Consider the following 15,443-nt stretch of genomic DNA (forward strand, 5'->3'; position numbering starts at 1 on the left):
GAATATAAAGGGTTTAGGTTACATGATTTGCTTTTGCACAGCCTGAGTCAAGGTCATAAGCGCACCCTTTCCCCAGACAGTGTGCACTGTATCTGTGAGGTGTGTACTTACTCATCTGCTCCTCCCCGGGTCCCCCTGCTGATTTTCATGGAGATTTGCTTCCATATGTTAACATAAGTGTAGATTGATCAATTCCAATTTCATTGAATACCTGTGGTGTTCGTTTCTCCTCTCTTGTGATACTTTATTTAGAACAGCAGTTCTCAACTTGTGGGTCGAGACCCCTGTGGGGGTTGAATGACCCTTTCACAGGAGTCACCTAAATACATCCTACATATCAGATATTTATATTATGATTCATAACAGTAGAAAAATTACAGTTATGAAGTAGCAACGAAAATAATTTTATGATCGGGGATCACCACAACATGAGAAACTGTATTAAAGGGTTGCAGTATTAGGAAGGTTGAGAACCACTGATTTAGAAGAATGGTCTTCGGTTTTATCCAGGTTGTCAGAAAGATACTAGATCAGCATTTTTATTTTATGGTTGAGTAGTACTCCACGGGGTGTGTGTGTACACACATACATTTTATTAATCTATTTGCATGTTGAAGAGCACTTGGGTGGTTCCCATATCTTTGTCCTCACAGCAAACTGTCTTTTTCTGTGTGTGTATATACCTAGTAATGATATTGCAGGATCAAATGGCAGGTGTACTTTGGTTCTTTGAGGATTCTCCATACTTTTCCTACCAATAGTGGATGAGTGTTCCCTTGACTTCACACCTACACCAACACCTGTTGCTTTGGAAGGTTGTGATGTGGACATTCTTATTGACATTAGGTGATATCTCTAAGTGGTTTTGATTCACATTTCCCTGATGATTAGGGACGATGAGTTTTAAAATGTGTTTGTTGGCCATTTGTTGTCTGTCTTCATGAGAAACAATTTCTGTTCAAGTCTCTCATCCAGTTTTTAATGGAATTGTTTGCTCTTTTCTTGTTTCTTTTCTTGAGTTCTTTGTAGATTCTGGTTGTTAGCCCTTTGTTGGATTCTGAGCATGCAAATATCTTCTCCCATTCTGATGGTTGTCTCTTTGCTTTGTTGATTGTGTCCCAGCAGAGCAGAAACTTTTTAACTTGATCAGATCTCATTTATTTATTTTAGATGTGATTGCCAGTGAGGTCTTCTTTATGAATTCTTTCCCTAGGCAGATAAGAGTTTTTCCAACACTTTATCTTAGGGTTTTTATAATTTCATGTCGAGGTTAAATCTTAACCATCCTGAGTTAAGTGGTGAGAGCTGTGGGTCCAGCTTCCATTTTTTACATGCGGCTAACCAGTTCTCCTAGCACAAGTTATTGAATAGGGATTCTTTCCCTCGGAATATGCTTTTGTTTGGTTTGTCAACGATCAGATGGCAGTATGAAGCTGGTTTCTCTGTTCTGTTCCATAGGTCTATGTTTCTTATTTTATCAATACATGCTGTTTTGATCACTGTAGACTTGTAGTATATAACCTGAAGTCTGGTAAAGTGATGCCATCAGATTTGTTCTTATTTTGTGGATTGCGTTGGGTATTTGGTTTTTTTCCCCCAGTTCCATATGAAATAAGAACTATTTTTTTAAGATCCTTGAAGTAAGTATGAAATTAGTATTTTAATGGAGATTGCATTAAATCTGTAGATTGCTTTGGGAAGTATAGACATTTTTGACAACATTGATTCTTTCAAGCCATGAGCATGATATCTTCTTCTATCTGTTAATATCCCTTGCTATTTTTTATGTAATCTAGTTGCATGTACCATTATATTAACCTGAAATAAAAAAAATTATTTTTGAGGCCAAGAACAACAAAAAACCCCACCATACTTTTACAGTGTGATGTATTGATTGCTAAATTTTTCCCAGTTTTCTTCTCTCTTGGTATCCATAGCTTAGGCAATTTGACTTTATATTTTCTCCCATCAAGCGGTAGAATCAATTTGCTATGGTGACCATGTGACATGGTTAGGGTGACCAGACGTCCCGCTTTTTAACAATTTGTCCCGTGGCAGTTTAAAAAAGTCCCAATTTTTGGAAAGAACGCTGGAACGGGCTGGAGAACAGGAAGGGAATATACGGTTTTCGGCTGCCATGTGGCTATTTCGCCAGAATATGAGTTTTATATTATTTTTGTTAATTTTATAATGTTAAACTATAATAATTACAAATAATTGTTGAGAAGTGATTATCAAGAACTGCTTATCAAAGTTTGCGTTGTTGTCAGGTCCTGCCGTGCCCCGCCCGGGCCCTCCCCCCCATGTTGTCCCGCTTTACAAATGTTAAAATCTGGTCACCCTAGACATGGTTTAGCCCCATAGAACACAGTGAAAATGATGGTGTGCCCATTTCAAGCCCAGGCTTTAGGAGGCCTTGCATGTCTCCATTTGGGTTCTTGGGGACTCTGCCAGACCTGAGACAAAGGCAAAGCTAGGTTACTGTAGAATGAGTCCTGTGGACAGAGTCTAGTGGTCCCAACTATCTCAGACGGCCTGTTTTTAGCCAACTCGCCACCTGAAGATAATCACTTGAGTAATCTGAGTTAAGAGCAGCTGAGCATCACTTGATCAGCTGAATGTATTCAGTGAACCCATAGCCCTCTGGCTATGTGAGGATACAGTACTGGCCTCTCCAGAGAATGCAGTATTCAAGGTGCTACCTGGAAAGGGAGTCTCGGCTTCACCAAATCCTGAAATCATGGGTGATTTGATCTTCTGCTTCTCAATCTCCATGTGAGAAATGAACTTCTAGTATTTATTAAGAACAAAAAGAGTTCCTTTCTCTCTGCATCCATGCCAGCATCTGTTGCCTTGGATTTGGGGACTTTTTGATAAAAGCCATTCTAACTGGAGTTAGTTGATATCTCAGTGTGGTTTTGATTTGCATTTCTCTGACGACTAGAGATGAACAGCTTTTTACAAATTACTTAGCTATTGGTACATCTTCATTTGAGAAGTTTCTGTTCATGTCTTTGGCCCATTTTTAATGAGGTTGTTTCTTATGATTCGCTCACATTCTTTGTAGAATCTGGTTAACTACAGGCTATAGTGACCAAAACAGGATAGTATTAGCATAAAAAGAGAGAAATAGATGTATGGATCAGAACAGAGAACCCAGATATGAAACCATATTGATATTGCCATCTGATCGTTGACAAAGTAGACAAAAACATACACCGTGGAAAAGAATCCCTATGCCAATGGTGCTGGGAAAATGAAACAGGATCCACACCTCTCACCACTCACAAAAATTAATTCATGATGGATCACAGAATTTCTGAAGAAGACCCCAAAAGCAATCACAGCAACAATAAAAATAAATGGTACCTGATCAAATTAGAAAGCTGCACAGCCGAGGACACAATCAATAGAGCAAATACTCAACCTACAGAATGAGAGAAGATATTTGCAGGCTATACATTTGATAAAGGGCTGATTTCATCTTTGTATTTATTCAAATAATTTTGTTTGGCATTTTGTATTCCTTGACTATAATATTTTCTTTCCCCTAAACATCTCTACCTCTGGCTGTCATAGTCTACTAGATGACCTTTACAAATAGCCACTCTTTCAAAGTAAGTAATTTTTACCTTAAAGGCATTTTTAATCCCCTATTTTAAGAGTGCTTTAAAAGCATCATTTCATTCTTTTCCTAGAGGAACCACAACTGAAATTATAAAAATGATGTAGTGTGATGCATAGAATGATTATGCTTTATATACTGTCTCACCAACCACTTCACTTACCATTTTTGCATAACAACAAGTAGGATGAACAAAACTTTCATATTAAATTGTGTTTGACAATGGAAAATATCTTCAGTCTAAAGAAGGAAATGTATTACAATTATTTACTGTTATATCATTGACCATATAACACCATGCATTGAATGTTTGCTGGAAGATTAGAACAGCACATGCTGTGTGAGTAATGACATTACATAGCAAAGGAAGGTGATATTTGAGTCCTACATGAATTTTCTTTTTTAAGAGAGGGAAGAAAAACCATAACCATTATTTGTAATTTTATCCATTATTTTATGGCATTGAGAATGGGCAATTGGGTACTGCATATCATTTTCTTGGAGGAAAAGTAAAGCTTTACCTTCCTTAAATAAAAGCAATATTCATTCACTGCACAAACTGGAACCATATGTTGAATTATAAATAATTTCTGTTATTAAGCAAATTAAGTATAATCCATTGAGTAAAAAAAACTCTTTAGTCAATAGGAAAAAGAGATTTTATTGCATAAATAAATAGTAAATAAAAGTTTCTGTCATAGTGATATGCCTTACTATAGGCAAAAGGTTACCAGGCCATCGAAATTTGCCTATAGAAGTTTGACAGGTTCCTATATTCATTTTCTGGGCCTGGTCCACATAACAAGATGTGACTGAGATAGTGGTGAAACGTATTTGCTTCAATCTGTTCAAATGCAAATAACAACCATACAAAATAATCCATAATGTGTCTGGAAAAACAAGAAACAAACAAAAATACCACCAGCAAAACTTTTTCTGCCCATGTTTGGCAACTAGTGACCTATTTAATTTTTTAAATTTCAAATTAATATAAGGGTACATATTTTTATGTTGCATTGTTCTCATTTCTAAGGTAAAGTTCAAGTTGTAGTTGAGCTCTTCACACAGGGCCATGAATAGGTTAATAAACTGTGGCATATGTATACCAGGGAGTGCTCCTCTGCCATAAGAAAAGATGGAGACTTTACATCTTTTATGTAAAGTTGAAACATATTCTTCTTAGTAAAATATCCCAGGAATGGCTCAGCGCCTATGGCTCACCTGGCTAAGGCGCCAGCCACGTACACCTAAGGCGGTGGGTTCGAATCCCCAGTCCGGACCCGCCAAACAACAATGACGGCTGCAGCCAAAAAATGGCCAGGCATTGTGGCGGGCGCCTGTGGTCCCAGCTACTTGGGAGGCGGAGGCAGGAGACTCGCTTGAGCCCAGGAGTTGGAGGTTGCTGTGAGCTGTGATGCCACGGCACTCTACCCAGGGGGATAGCTTGAGGCTCTGTCTCAAAAAAAAAAAAAAAAATCATCCCAGGAATGGAAAAAAATATCCAATGTACTCAATACTACTAATATGAAACTAATATTTATAATTTTTTTGAAGCCAGTAGGTATGCTACCAACATCCAATAGAATTGGCCTCTGGTGTCCTTACATTACTCAGAAGTTACACTTCAGTCTATTTGATACCACATTTTCTTAATTCTTTGGCTTTCAACTTCCTGCTTTGTTCTTCTTGTATTCAGGAAAGTGCTTCAGGATTGTGCAGCTCACATTTCCATAGGGGAAATTTCCACTTCACAGCCCAGGAGTCAGTGTTGTTGAAATGGTATGGATCCCTCCCTTTACTCTCTTCATTACTTTCTCTCCATCAAGAGGCACACACGGTTTTGACAAAAACCTGATACTCATCAAGTGAGGTTAACACCTTGAATATTATGGTCCAGCCTGATGGATTTCTTCCTTCATTCCTAGGTTCAGACAGGATAGGATCCTTGTCTCCCTTGGGTCTTTGATCCCTGAATGTGTTCAAGATGATTTGTGGTTTCACTTCTTCCCACGTGTGAATCCCAAAGTCTAGACTAGGGAAAAAGTGGTAGGAGGTCCCCATATTGACTATAGATATGAGCTATACCCTCCAATTAAACTTTGCAAAACAAGAAAGGGGGTAATAAATTTTCACTCACATTTTGCTTCTGTTCTGTTTATCATTTGTTTCAAATTTGGTAGTGGAGGAAAGCTGAGAAATTAGCCCCCCAGCAACCTATGAGACCTTTCTAGCCTGCATCAGCAAACTAAGGAGATTTTCTTGGCCTTTGTGGCGTGTTATAATTCTTCCTCAAAGTCTGAGCAAATGGATGTAGTAAAACACTAAGAGAAAAGAAAACAGAGATTAGGCTATTCTACTGCCTCAAGATAAGGATGATTTATGTAAGCTATAACTTGAGTATAAAACAAGATACACAGTGCTTTTTTGTCTTGACAGCTTGTGTTTTATTGTGAAACATTTTTTACATGCTTGTTATATTATTCTATCTATAAGAGAATAATGGAAATATACTTCTTGGTGGCTCAATAGAAAAGACAATGCTATCATCAGACAAAAACCCCGTTAATGAACCTGGGTATAAATGAGATAAGCAAATCACCAGTGGGGATGGGGAGACCAACCAGGCTATGTCCCTGGAGATTTGTCTATCTCTCTTAAATGAGGGACTCTCTGAACCATAACTATTAGGGGATCATTTTAATGGATAAGAAAGCTCATGGAGAGTCTGTTATGTACTAGTATACCAGGAAATCTTGGTAAGAAAAACTCTCAAATAAGACTTTGTATGAGTTGAATGCATTGGTGAAACCTAGTACTAAATATATGAAAAGTAAGCAAATGAGATGATGACAGCCAAAACTTGGGATTGTGGGGAAACCCTAGCCAAAGAAAACTATTAAAAGAGTCAAAGATGTCAGTGCAGAGCATCTCTGCATTTGTATCTGCTGTCAAGATCAGCCAGAACAGGTTTTCTCAATCACCCATGTAATTTGATACTGAAGTACAAAAACAATGACTTCCTTACTCTTACCAAAGATTTAAATTATCTTATCCACATCGCTTTTGATTGATTCAGGGAGTGTGTAAAGAATAATAATGATAAAGACTTCAAGTAGCCCGTTTCTTGCTGTTTACATAGCAGTCACCTAGTCTGAATGGATAATGTGGTTGGATATGACTATTCAGTTGTAATACCAGAGCTTTAAATTCATGCTTAATCTCATTTTGAATTAACATTACAAAGGAGATGGAGGAAGCCCTAGACTGATGATACTCTCAGGAACCATAGCAACTACTGAATGCTGAAACCAGAGCCAAAGTTGTGGTAAATTGTGTGCGTGCACAGGGCAAAATTCTGAGGCTGACCAAGGAGGGAACACCAGGATAAGGAGGTCAAAACCTTAAGGGAGGTGTTTCTGCTGTACTGAAACATTAGAGCTGATAATTAAAAATTTTATTTAAGATTATCACTGCTAAGTGCTTAAATATTAAGCATTTAATAAAATATTAAGCGCTTAAAAAATTTGCGGTGGCACCTGTGGCTCAAAGGAGTAGGGCGCGGAGGTGGTGGGTTCAAACCCAGCCCCAGCCAAAGTACAAAAAAAAAAGAATAATAATAACAACTTGCATTTCTTTGAATTTAAAGAGAGTTGCTTTATGAATTCCAATATTGTTTCCCTTATGTGTTATAAGACTCCAATGTTTTGGAAGGTCTTAGGTCCTAAATCTGAGTGTAGCTATTTAAGAAAAAAAAAATTGACAAATTTTGGAATTGCAGGATTCATTTTTTTTTATTTTTATTGTTTGAGATTCATTAAGGGTGCAAAGAATTAGGTTACACTGATTGCATTTGTTAGGTAAAGTCCCTTTTATAATTGCGTCCCACCCTCAAGAGGTGTACCATACACTGTGAACCTCATGCCCCATTCCTCCCCCTCACCACTCCCTCCTTTCCCTACCTCCACCTGATATTAGCTCATCTACTGCCTTCATATTATAATTGAGTACTTTGGATTCTTGCTTCTCCATTCTCGTGATGCTTTACTAAGAAGAATGTGTTCCAACTCTATCCAAGTTAATACAAAAGATATAAGATCTCCATCTTTTTTTGTTGTTGTTGGAATTTTTAACTTAATTTTTATTAAATCATAACTATATACATTTGTGGGGGTACAATGTGATGATTTGATATACAATGTGGAATGCTTAAATCAAACTAATTAACATAACCATCACCTCACTTATTTTTGTGGTACAACATTTATAATACACTCTTAATTGTTTTGAAATGTACCCTTGCATTGTCTACATTAGGTGAGATCCTGCCAAATCCCCTCTTTCCACTCACCCTCTCCATCCTCTTCCTTCTTTCTTTCTGGACAATCTTTGCATTTTATCATTTACATGAATGTATAAGTGTTTATATGTTGTTTCATAATAGTATTGAGTACATTGGATATGTTTTTTTCATTCTTGATGTACTTTACTAAGAAGAATATGTTCCAGGTCCATCCAGATAGACATAAAAACTGTAATGTTTCCCTCTTGTTTATGGCTGCATAGTATTCCATGGTCTACATATACCACAATTTGTTTATCCATTCATGGGTTGATGGGCATTTAGGCTGCTTATACAACTTGGCTATTGTGAATTGAGCTGCAATAAATATTCTGGTGTAAATATCTTTGCTGTAAAATGATTTTTGTTTATCTGGGTACATACCTAGTAATAATATTGCACGATCAAATGGTAGGTCAATTTTTAGTTCCTTGAGAATTCTCCATACTTCTTTCCAAAAACAATATATTAGTTTGCAGTCCCACCAGCAGCATGGAAGTGTTCTTTTCTCTCCACATCCATGACAACATCTGCAGTTTGGGGATTTTAATGGCTGAATAATATTCCATGGTATACATATACCACACCTTGTTAAACCATTCCTGGGTTGGGGAGCATTTAGGCTGTTACCACATTTTGGAGATTGTACATTGAGCTGAGCTGTGATAAATAGTCTAGTGCAAATGTTCTTATGATAAAATAAGTTTCTTTCTTTTGGGTAGATGCCTAGTAATGGGATTGCAGGATCAAACAGGAGGTCTAATTTGTGTTCTTTAAGGATTCTTATTTCCTTCTAAAAAGATTGTATTAGTTTGCTGTCCCACCAGCAGTGTAAAAGTGTTCCCTTCTCTCCACATCCATGCCAGCATCTGTAGCTTTGAGACCGATGTGGGCCATTCTCACTGGGTGTAGGTGATATCTCAGGGCAATTATGATTTGTATTTCTCTGATGATTAGGAGCAATGAACATTTTTCATATGTTTGTTAGCCATTCATTTGTCTTCATCAGAAAAGTTTCTGTTCATATCTCATGCCCAGAGGTAGATAGGATTGTTTATTCTTTTTCGTTGATTAATTTGAGTTCTCTGTAGATTCTAGATAGCAATCCTTTGTCAGATTCATACCCTCCAAATATATTTTCCCATTCTGAAGGTTGTTTATTTGCTTTATTTGTTGTGGCCTTAGCTGTGCAGAAGCTTTTCAGCTTAATAAATTCCATTTGTTTATTTTCACTGCTGTTGTGATAGGCGCTAAAGTCTTTGTCATAAACTTTCCCCAGTCTAACATCGTCAAGCGTTTTCCCCACACTTTCTTCTAAGATTTTTATCATTGTGTGCCTTAGATTTAAGTCTTTTATCCATCTTGAGTCAGTTTTTTTAAGTGGTGAAAGGGGCAGGTCCAATTTCAGTTTTTTAAAGGTGGTTATCCGGTTCTCCCAGTATCATTTGTTGAAAGGGATTCTTTTCTCTAAGAGTCTGTGGACTTGTAATGTAGCCTGAAGTCTGGTAGGGTGATGCCTCCAACTTTGTTTTTAGTACTAAGAATAACCTTAGCTATACCAGCTTTTTTTCTGGTTCCATACAAAAAACAGTACTATTTTTTCCAGTTCTTCAAAATATGATGTTGATATTGTAATGGGAATGCATTGACTCTGTAGATTGCTTTTGACATTTGATAATGTTGATTCTTCCAAGCCAAGAGCATGGTATGTTCTTCCATGTGTTAGTGTCTTCTGCAATACTTAGAGTTTCATAATTCTCTTGGAAAAGATCTTTCATCTCTTTTATTAGGTATATTCTTAAGTATTTCGTTTTCTTTGAAGCTACTGTGAAGGGCATTGTGTCCTTGATTTGCTTCTCTACTTGGCTGTTATTGGTGTATACAAAGAGTACTAATTTATGCAAATTGATTTTATACCCTGAGATGTTATTATATTTCTTGATCACTTCCAGGAGTTCTGTGGTTGAGGCCCTGGGGTTTTCTAAGTATAAGATCATATCATCAGCAAAAAGCGAGAGTTTGACCTCCTATGCCCCCATTTGGATGCCCTTTATATCCTTTTATTACCTGATTGCTTTGGCTAGAACTTCCAGCACAATGTTGAATAACAGTGGTGATAATAGACATCCTTGTGTGGTTCCAGTTCTAAGTGGAAAAGTTTTCAGTTTTTTTTTGAAGTACTTATTTTTATAAAAATATGTTATATTTTAAACAAGTCTACAAAAGTAGAACCACATACAAAAATACAGATTACTCTGACATGTTGGCAAAATAGTTTATGGCTGGACTTGAGTTTGGAAGTACTGCATGTCTGAGGGCTTCCCGGAAGTCAGAGTCCAACTGGATGCTATCATCAGCCCTTGTCCTAATCTGTAAACAATAATTTCAAGTAGTATTTAGCACTTTCTACCTATGAAGAAATTGAAGCATAATTGTTTCCTGTGTAACACTACTTTAAAATATTCTTCCTTAGGTCTCCGCAGATAAGGGCACTTTATACTATTACCTGTAACATTTAAGAATTTTAATTTTAAAAAAAGTTAATAGAAATAATGTTTTTGGCTTTTTTGTTGCATTTTAAAACTGAGGTCATCAATTTAAACTAGTTTTCTGTGGTTTTAAAAAGGAGAATTTAATCTTTTTGCATCTATGTACCAACTTAACAAAAAAATTCACTGATACTATCTAAAGGTTCAACATCTGAACCTTAGCTTTCCTGTTGGTATAAGTAGTGCTTATTTCTCTGGAACTGCATGAACATACCTGCTAGTAGTGTGAATGTCTGATTGGAGGAACATACAGTTCTTCTTAGGGAACTTTAGGTCCCATGCCTTATAAGGTGGATCATTTCAGACAATTAATGTAAGAGACCAGTAAAAGAAACAGGCAATTTAAAATACTTCATTCCAGAGTAATGTAAAATAAACTCAAGAACTTCGACACTAAAGAAAAGCAGCAGGCAACTTCGGAATTCTTTTTCCAAGGTGTATCTTATAAAGCAATATTGAAAAATTAAATAAATAAAAGATACCACATAGACTATGGAAATTTTCGCCAGTGGTAATTTTTAAGATCAATTCTGAACAGACTTAATAAGGACACTTGGAAGAGGCAGCTCAAATTTTGTTCTTTAAAGTATCTTGGAAATTACAGACTTACTCTCCTAAAATTTCATAAGGCTTAGAACTTTAGCTCTTAAGAATAAAGCAATAACAGAAGCCTTGATAATCATTTCAAATAGGCAAGACTTCATAGTTCCCCCCCCCCAAATGTTTTCCTAATATACTTGCAGAATGAAGGCAAAGGGAAAACCAAGAGTAAAACCAGCTGAATGCTCCAGCACTTGGGCTTCCTGCCTATTTCTCCTGTTTCAAAAAAAGAAGTGCACCATTTTGCAATAAATACTTCCTAGACAACTGGGCTTTTGCAGTGTCAGTCGGCATTTGATGCCTGCTATCTTCTGATTCTTTTTATTGCCAGCAGTTGGCCTGGCGATGGTAGTAAGATGGGAGCAGTTAATCTGCAGATGAGGAAGGGCTTCCCTTAACAGTTGAAGGGTACCATCTGGCATGATTCCAAATGTGTTCTAGTGTGGGAATTTGTAGTGTTTTTAGTGTGGGAATTTCTCCAAGTTCAAGTAAAGTTTCAGGTATTATATCAAGCATCGACTGAGTGATAGATGTTGGAGGTAGTTGAGCTGGTAAAATTCCTGAAAGCAGTCATTCTTTAGCATGACACTATCACTTAAGTCTAGGTGAACAAGTTTGGGGCATCTTCTAACTCAAGTAGAGACAGCTGACTTCTGGAGATTCTTTCGGTAGCTACTAAGATTCAGCTGGGTGATGGTCTCTGACAGTGTGGGGCAGCAGCTTGCACATGCTTTTCAGTGAAGTCATAACACCCAGAGAGGTTCAGCTCTTCCAGTCCGCTTAGCAAAGTCTTCAGGGTCCTTTCAGGGAATCCAGAACACCCAGAAAAGTTTAGGCGGATCAAGATTGAGTTCTGTGAAAGATGATTGACAATGGGATTCGAAAGCCACAGGCCTTCCAGGCTTAGATTCTGTAACTTGGAGCACTGAGACAGATGCCGGGGAGGATAGACACATCCATGACGGAGTTGGACAGGCCCAAATGCCCTAAAGGAAAAGGTCTGGAATGTTCCACCGATGGCTGATCCACAAATGATCGTGGCAGTGAAAGGCAATCACCCCTTGAGACAGCAACCAACCAATCACATCTGGGTTTAGATTTTTACCCGCGAGGTTTAAGGTCTGCCATAGAGACTCATCAAACCCTAGGCGATACCACCTCTTGCAAACACTGGAGATCTTTAGCAGCTCAGGGAGGCCCAGACAGGAAAAGACGCCCAAAAGCTGCTCATCCAGAAGGGAGTCCCACGAAACACCCGGAAGGTTCTCTCCATTCAGTTTAAGCCTGTGAACAGTCAACAAAGTCTTCGTCACTCCCTTTGCTCTTCAGCTGTTTCCATGGGGAGCTCTGCGGGTTGCTCAGCTTTGAGAATAGTTCTTGGAGGATGTTCTCACTGTCCTCCTCCTCCTTCTCCAGGGCTGAGACCCTCGTGCCTGACAAAAGTTTGGAAGTCTTGCTGGAATCCCATCCCTACGTGAAGCTGGTGGATAGGTTGCTACGGAATCTACTGGAGGTGCTTCCTGGGCATGGTGTCCACAGGTTCAGGAGTTTTAAATATGTGCACTGATTGTGGAGCTGCTTGTCTCCTGGATTCCCGTTTTAGCTGCAGGCGGTTCCAAGCATGCAAATAGCTCCAGCTGCAAGACCCGCAAATTCTAGCCCTGTTTTATTCCATTCAGTACGATGTTAGCTGTGGTTTGTCATATATGGCTTCAATCGGCTTAAGAAATGTGCCACCTATGCCTATTTTCTGAAGTGTCTTATTAGGAAAGGATGCTGAATTTTGTCAAATGCTTTTTCCTGCATCTATTGAGAGGATCACATGATCCTTTTTTTCCAATTTCATTTATTTCTTAGTTACTTTTGGTTATTTCCTTTTTTCTGCTAGGTTTGGGACTGGGTTGCTCTTCCTTTTCCATTTCTTTAAGATGATTCATTTGATTGTTAACGCATTGTCTTTCTGTTTGTCTGATATAGGCATGGAAGGCGAGAAATTTACCTCTTAGCAGTGCTTTTGAAGTTCTTGAGTATACTATTGAAATTATTTTTTATATTTATGAAGAAGGCCCTCAGGAATGGGCAGAACTCATATGTGTGGAGTACTGGCATGTAGCTCTACAAATGAGATGTGCAACAACCAACCAAAATGAAATTATGGAACAGTTCCACATTCCAGGGGACATGGGGTCCCTGGGAGGGAAATTGAAGAAACAGAGGCGGATCAGGGGTTTTAGTGCATGCTGGTCTTTCTCAGCAGCCCTCGTTTCATTTTCCCTCTTGGTCATTACTGTTTCCACATAAGATAATAACTAAGTAATACAGAAACTAAATGACCTTCTGCCAAACATGGCAAGTGCTGTGCTTGATGTGGCCTTTATTCAGGAAGATCTCTGAGTCACACTTCGTTGATAAGGGAAGACATCCTTTCCAAGAATGGTACACTTTAATTCCCAAGAGAAGTTTGCCTTCACTTGGCAATATTGGAAATTTATCTTCTGTTGGGCCGTTTCTGGATTTTAAAAATTTTACATCAAGTCATTATCTGATAAGTATGATTTAAACAATGTCTTAGCCTAATTCAAATATTGAATTAACCTCCACACCAGTGACATTTTGGATTAGGGGTGATTCAGAAGGAATGGTGTAGACTCTCTGACTTCCACTATTTATTTTATGACTAAGAAAGGATAAAATAGAAAACAAATTCAGGTGCTCACCCAGCAATAACCTTTCTGGGAAAGCTAGAATCTATGGGCAACTAGAGAAAGCTGGCTGCAGACGTTTAGCTGATATTCCCATTTCCACTTTGTTTCTCCTAATGATGGCTGCTACTTCTCTAGGCTGGCCCCACAATTCCAAGTACCTTGTGAATGGAACCAGAAATCTGAAACTGTATACTGGGGTGGGAAGCAGCACAATTTACAGCATGTCTGATAACTCCCTCCTTGCTATTGACTACTCGTGTCAACATAGACTCTTGATGGGAAATGACTACAGACCCCATCTGTAATTATTAACACTCAATCATGCATTTGCAAATATTTGTAAGCAGAGACTAGGCTGTGGGTGTTCGATTTATCTAAGGAAGAAATTATACTTTATAAACTGAAGGAAAACCAATGGGCTGAAATATGTGATAATTATTGGTATGAAATAATTCAAAGTATGCCTCCTTCGATCCAAGAATATTTCTGGGTGAATGCCTTACCCAGCATGATCCAGCTCTAACTGTAAATCTTTATCCCAGGGCAGAGTATCAGAGGCACTGTGGATTCTCATATAGAACCAAGCAGAGAGAATGAGTGAAACTCTTTTTGCTTCTGAAAAGTAAAGGTGCCTCATACTTTGTGATGGTGATAGTGAGGAATTCTGTATTAGTTAGGGTTAGATTTAGTTGCATGTAAAAGAAACTCCTTAATAATCAGGAATTTGTTTCTGGGTATACAGAACATAGGGAGTACAGGACTGGGAGAGCAGTGACCTGATCATGAGAAACCCTGGCTCCCTCTGCCTTTCTACTTGGCCTTCCTTTGCAGATTACCTCACGGGCCAATGTGGCAGCCAGGACACCAGGCATTACATTCATATTTTTCCAAGGAGACTTTCCAGAAGTCTCATGCAACATTTCCACTTTTATTTGAATGACCAGATTTTAGTCACATGGCTAAATTTAGCCACCAGGAAACCTGAAAAACATATTTTCCTATCAAATATTCAACTGAGATCCGCAATTTCATCACTAAGGAATAAAGAGAGAATGACTAGTTAGTGGTTGGAAGTATCTATCATAGATCACATAAAAAAATCTATGGTATCCATAGATTTGAGCATTTTATTTTTATTTATCATAGCATAAACAAAATTTCTCCAGACTTGAGAGATTTAAAAATTTAAGAGGGGACCACATTGAAAGTAATAACTCTTATTTTATGGGCTCTTGCTCTTACCAGCCCTTGTATGTTCTAGAATCTTCCATAATGCTCTTGGTATTTCTAGGGATATTTTGTGCTTTTTAATGAATCTAGTCATTCTCCATGGAGCATACTTGGAATACTGGCCCACATGAGAGTAAAACACAATTAAATTCAGGACGGGGGAGAGGGGAGAGTAGGAGGGAGTTTCAGTAGGCTCCCACACATCAGGTATGACGTAGGTGTACAGGACACATCTCCTGGGTGAAGGACTCAACTACAACTGGTACTATACCTTATAAACACAGTGTAGCCTGGCTAGGCACCTGTAGCTCAACGGGCTAAGGTGCCAGCCACATACACCTAAGGTGGAGGGTTCGAATCCAGCCCGGGCCTGCCAAACAACAATGATGGCTGCA

The 15,443-nt window shown here is 38.3% G+C and overlaps 1 long non-coding RNA gene and 1 pseudogene across 1 annotated transcript in view; one reads left to right on the top strand and one right to left on the bottom strand.

Moving 5' to 3' along the window:
- LOC111725035 overlaps positions 1-15,443 on the top strand; it is a 77,895-nt gene that overhangs the window by 38,301 nt on the left and 24,151 nt on the right. The window lies entirely within an intron of this gene.
- On the bottom strand, positions 11,230-12,671 carry LOC100963826 (annotated as a pseudogene).

The sequence above is a fragment of the Otolemur garnettii genome, unplaced genomic scaffold, assembly GCF_000181295.1.
Source record: "Otolemur garnettii isolate 467f Iridium unplaced genomic scaffold, OtoGar3 scaffold00030, whole genome shotgun sequence".
NCBI classification, from domain to species: domain Eukaryota; kingdom Metazoa; phylum Chordata; class Mammalia; order Primates; family Galagidae; genus Otolemur; species Otolemur garnettii.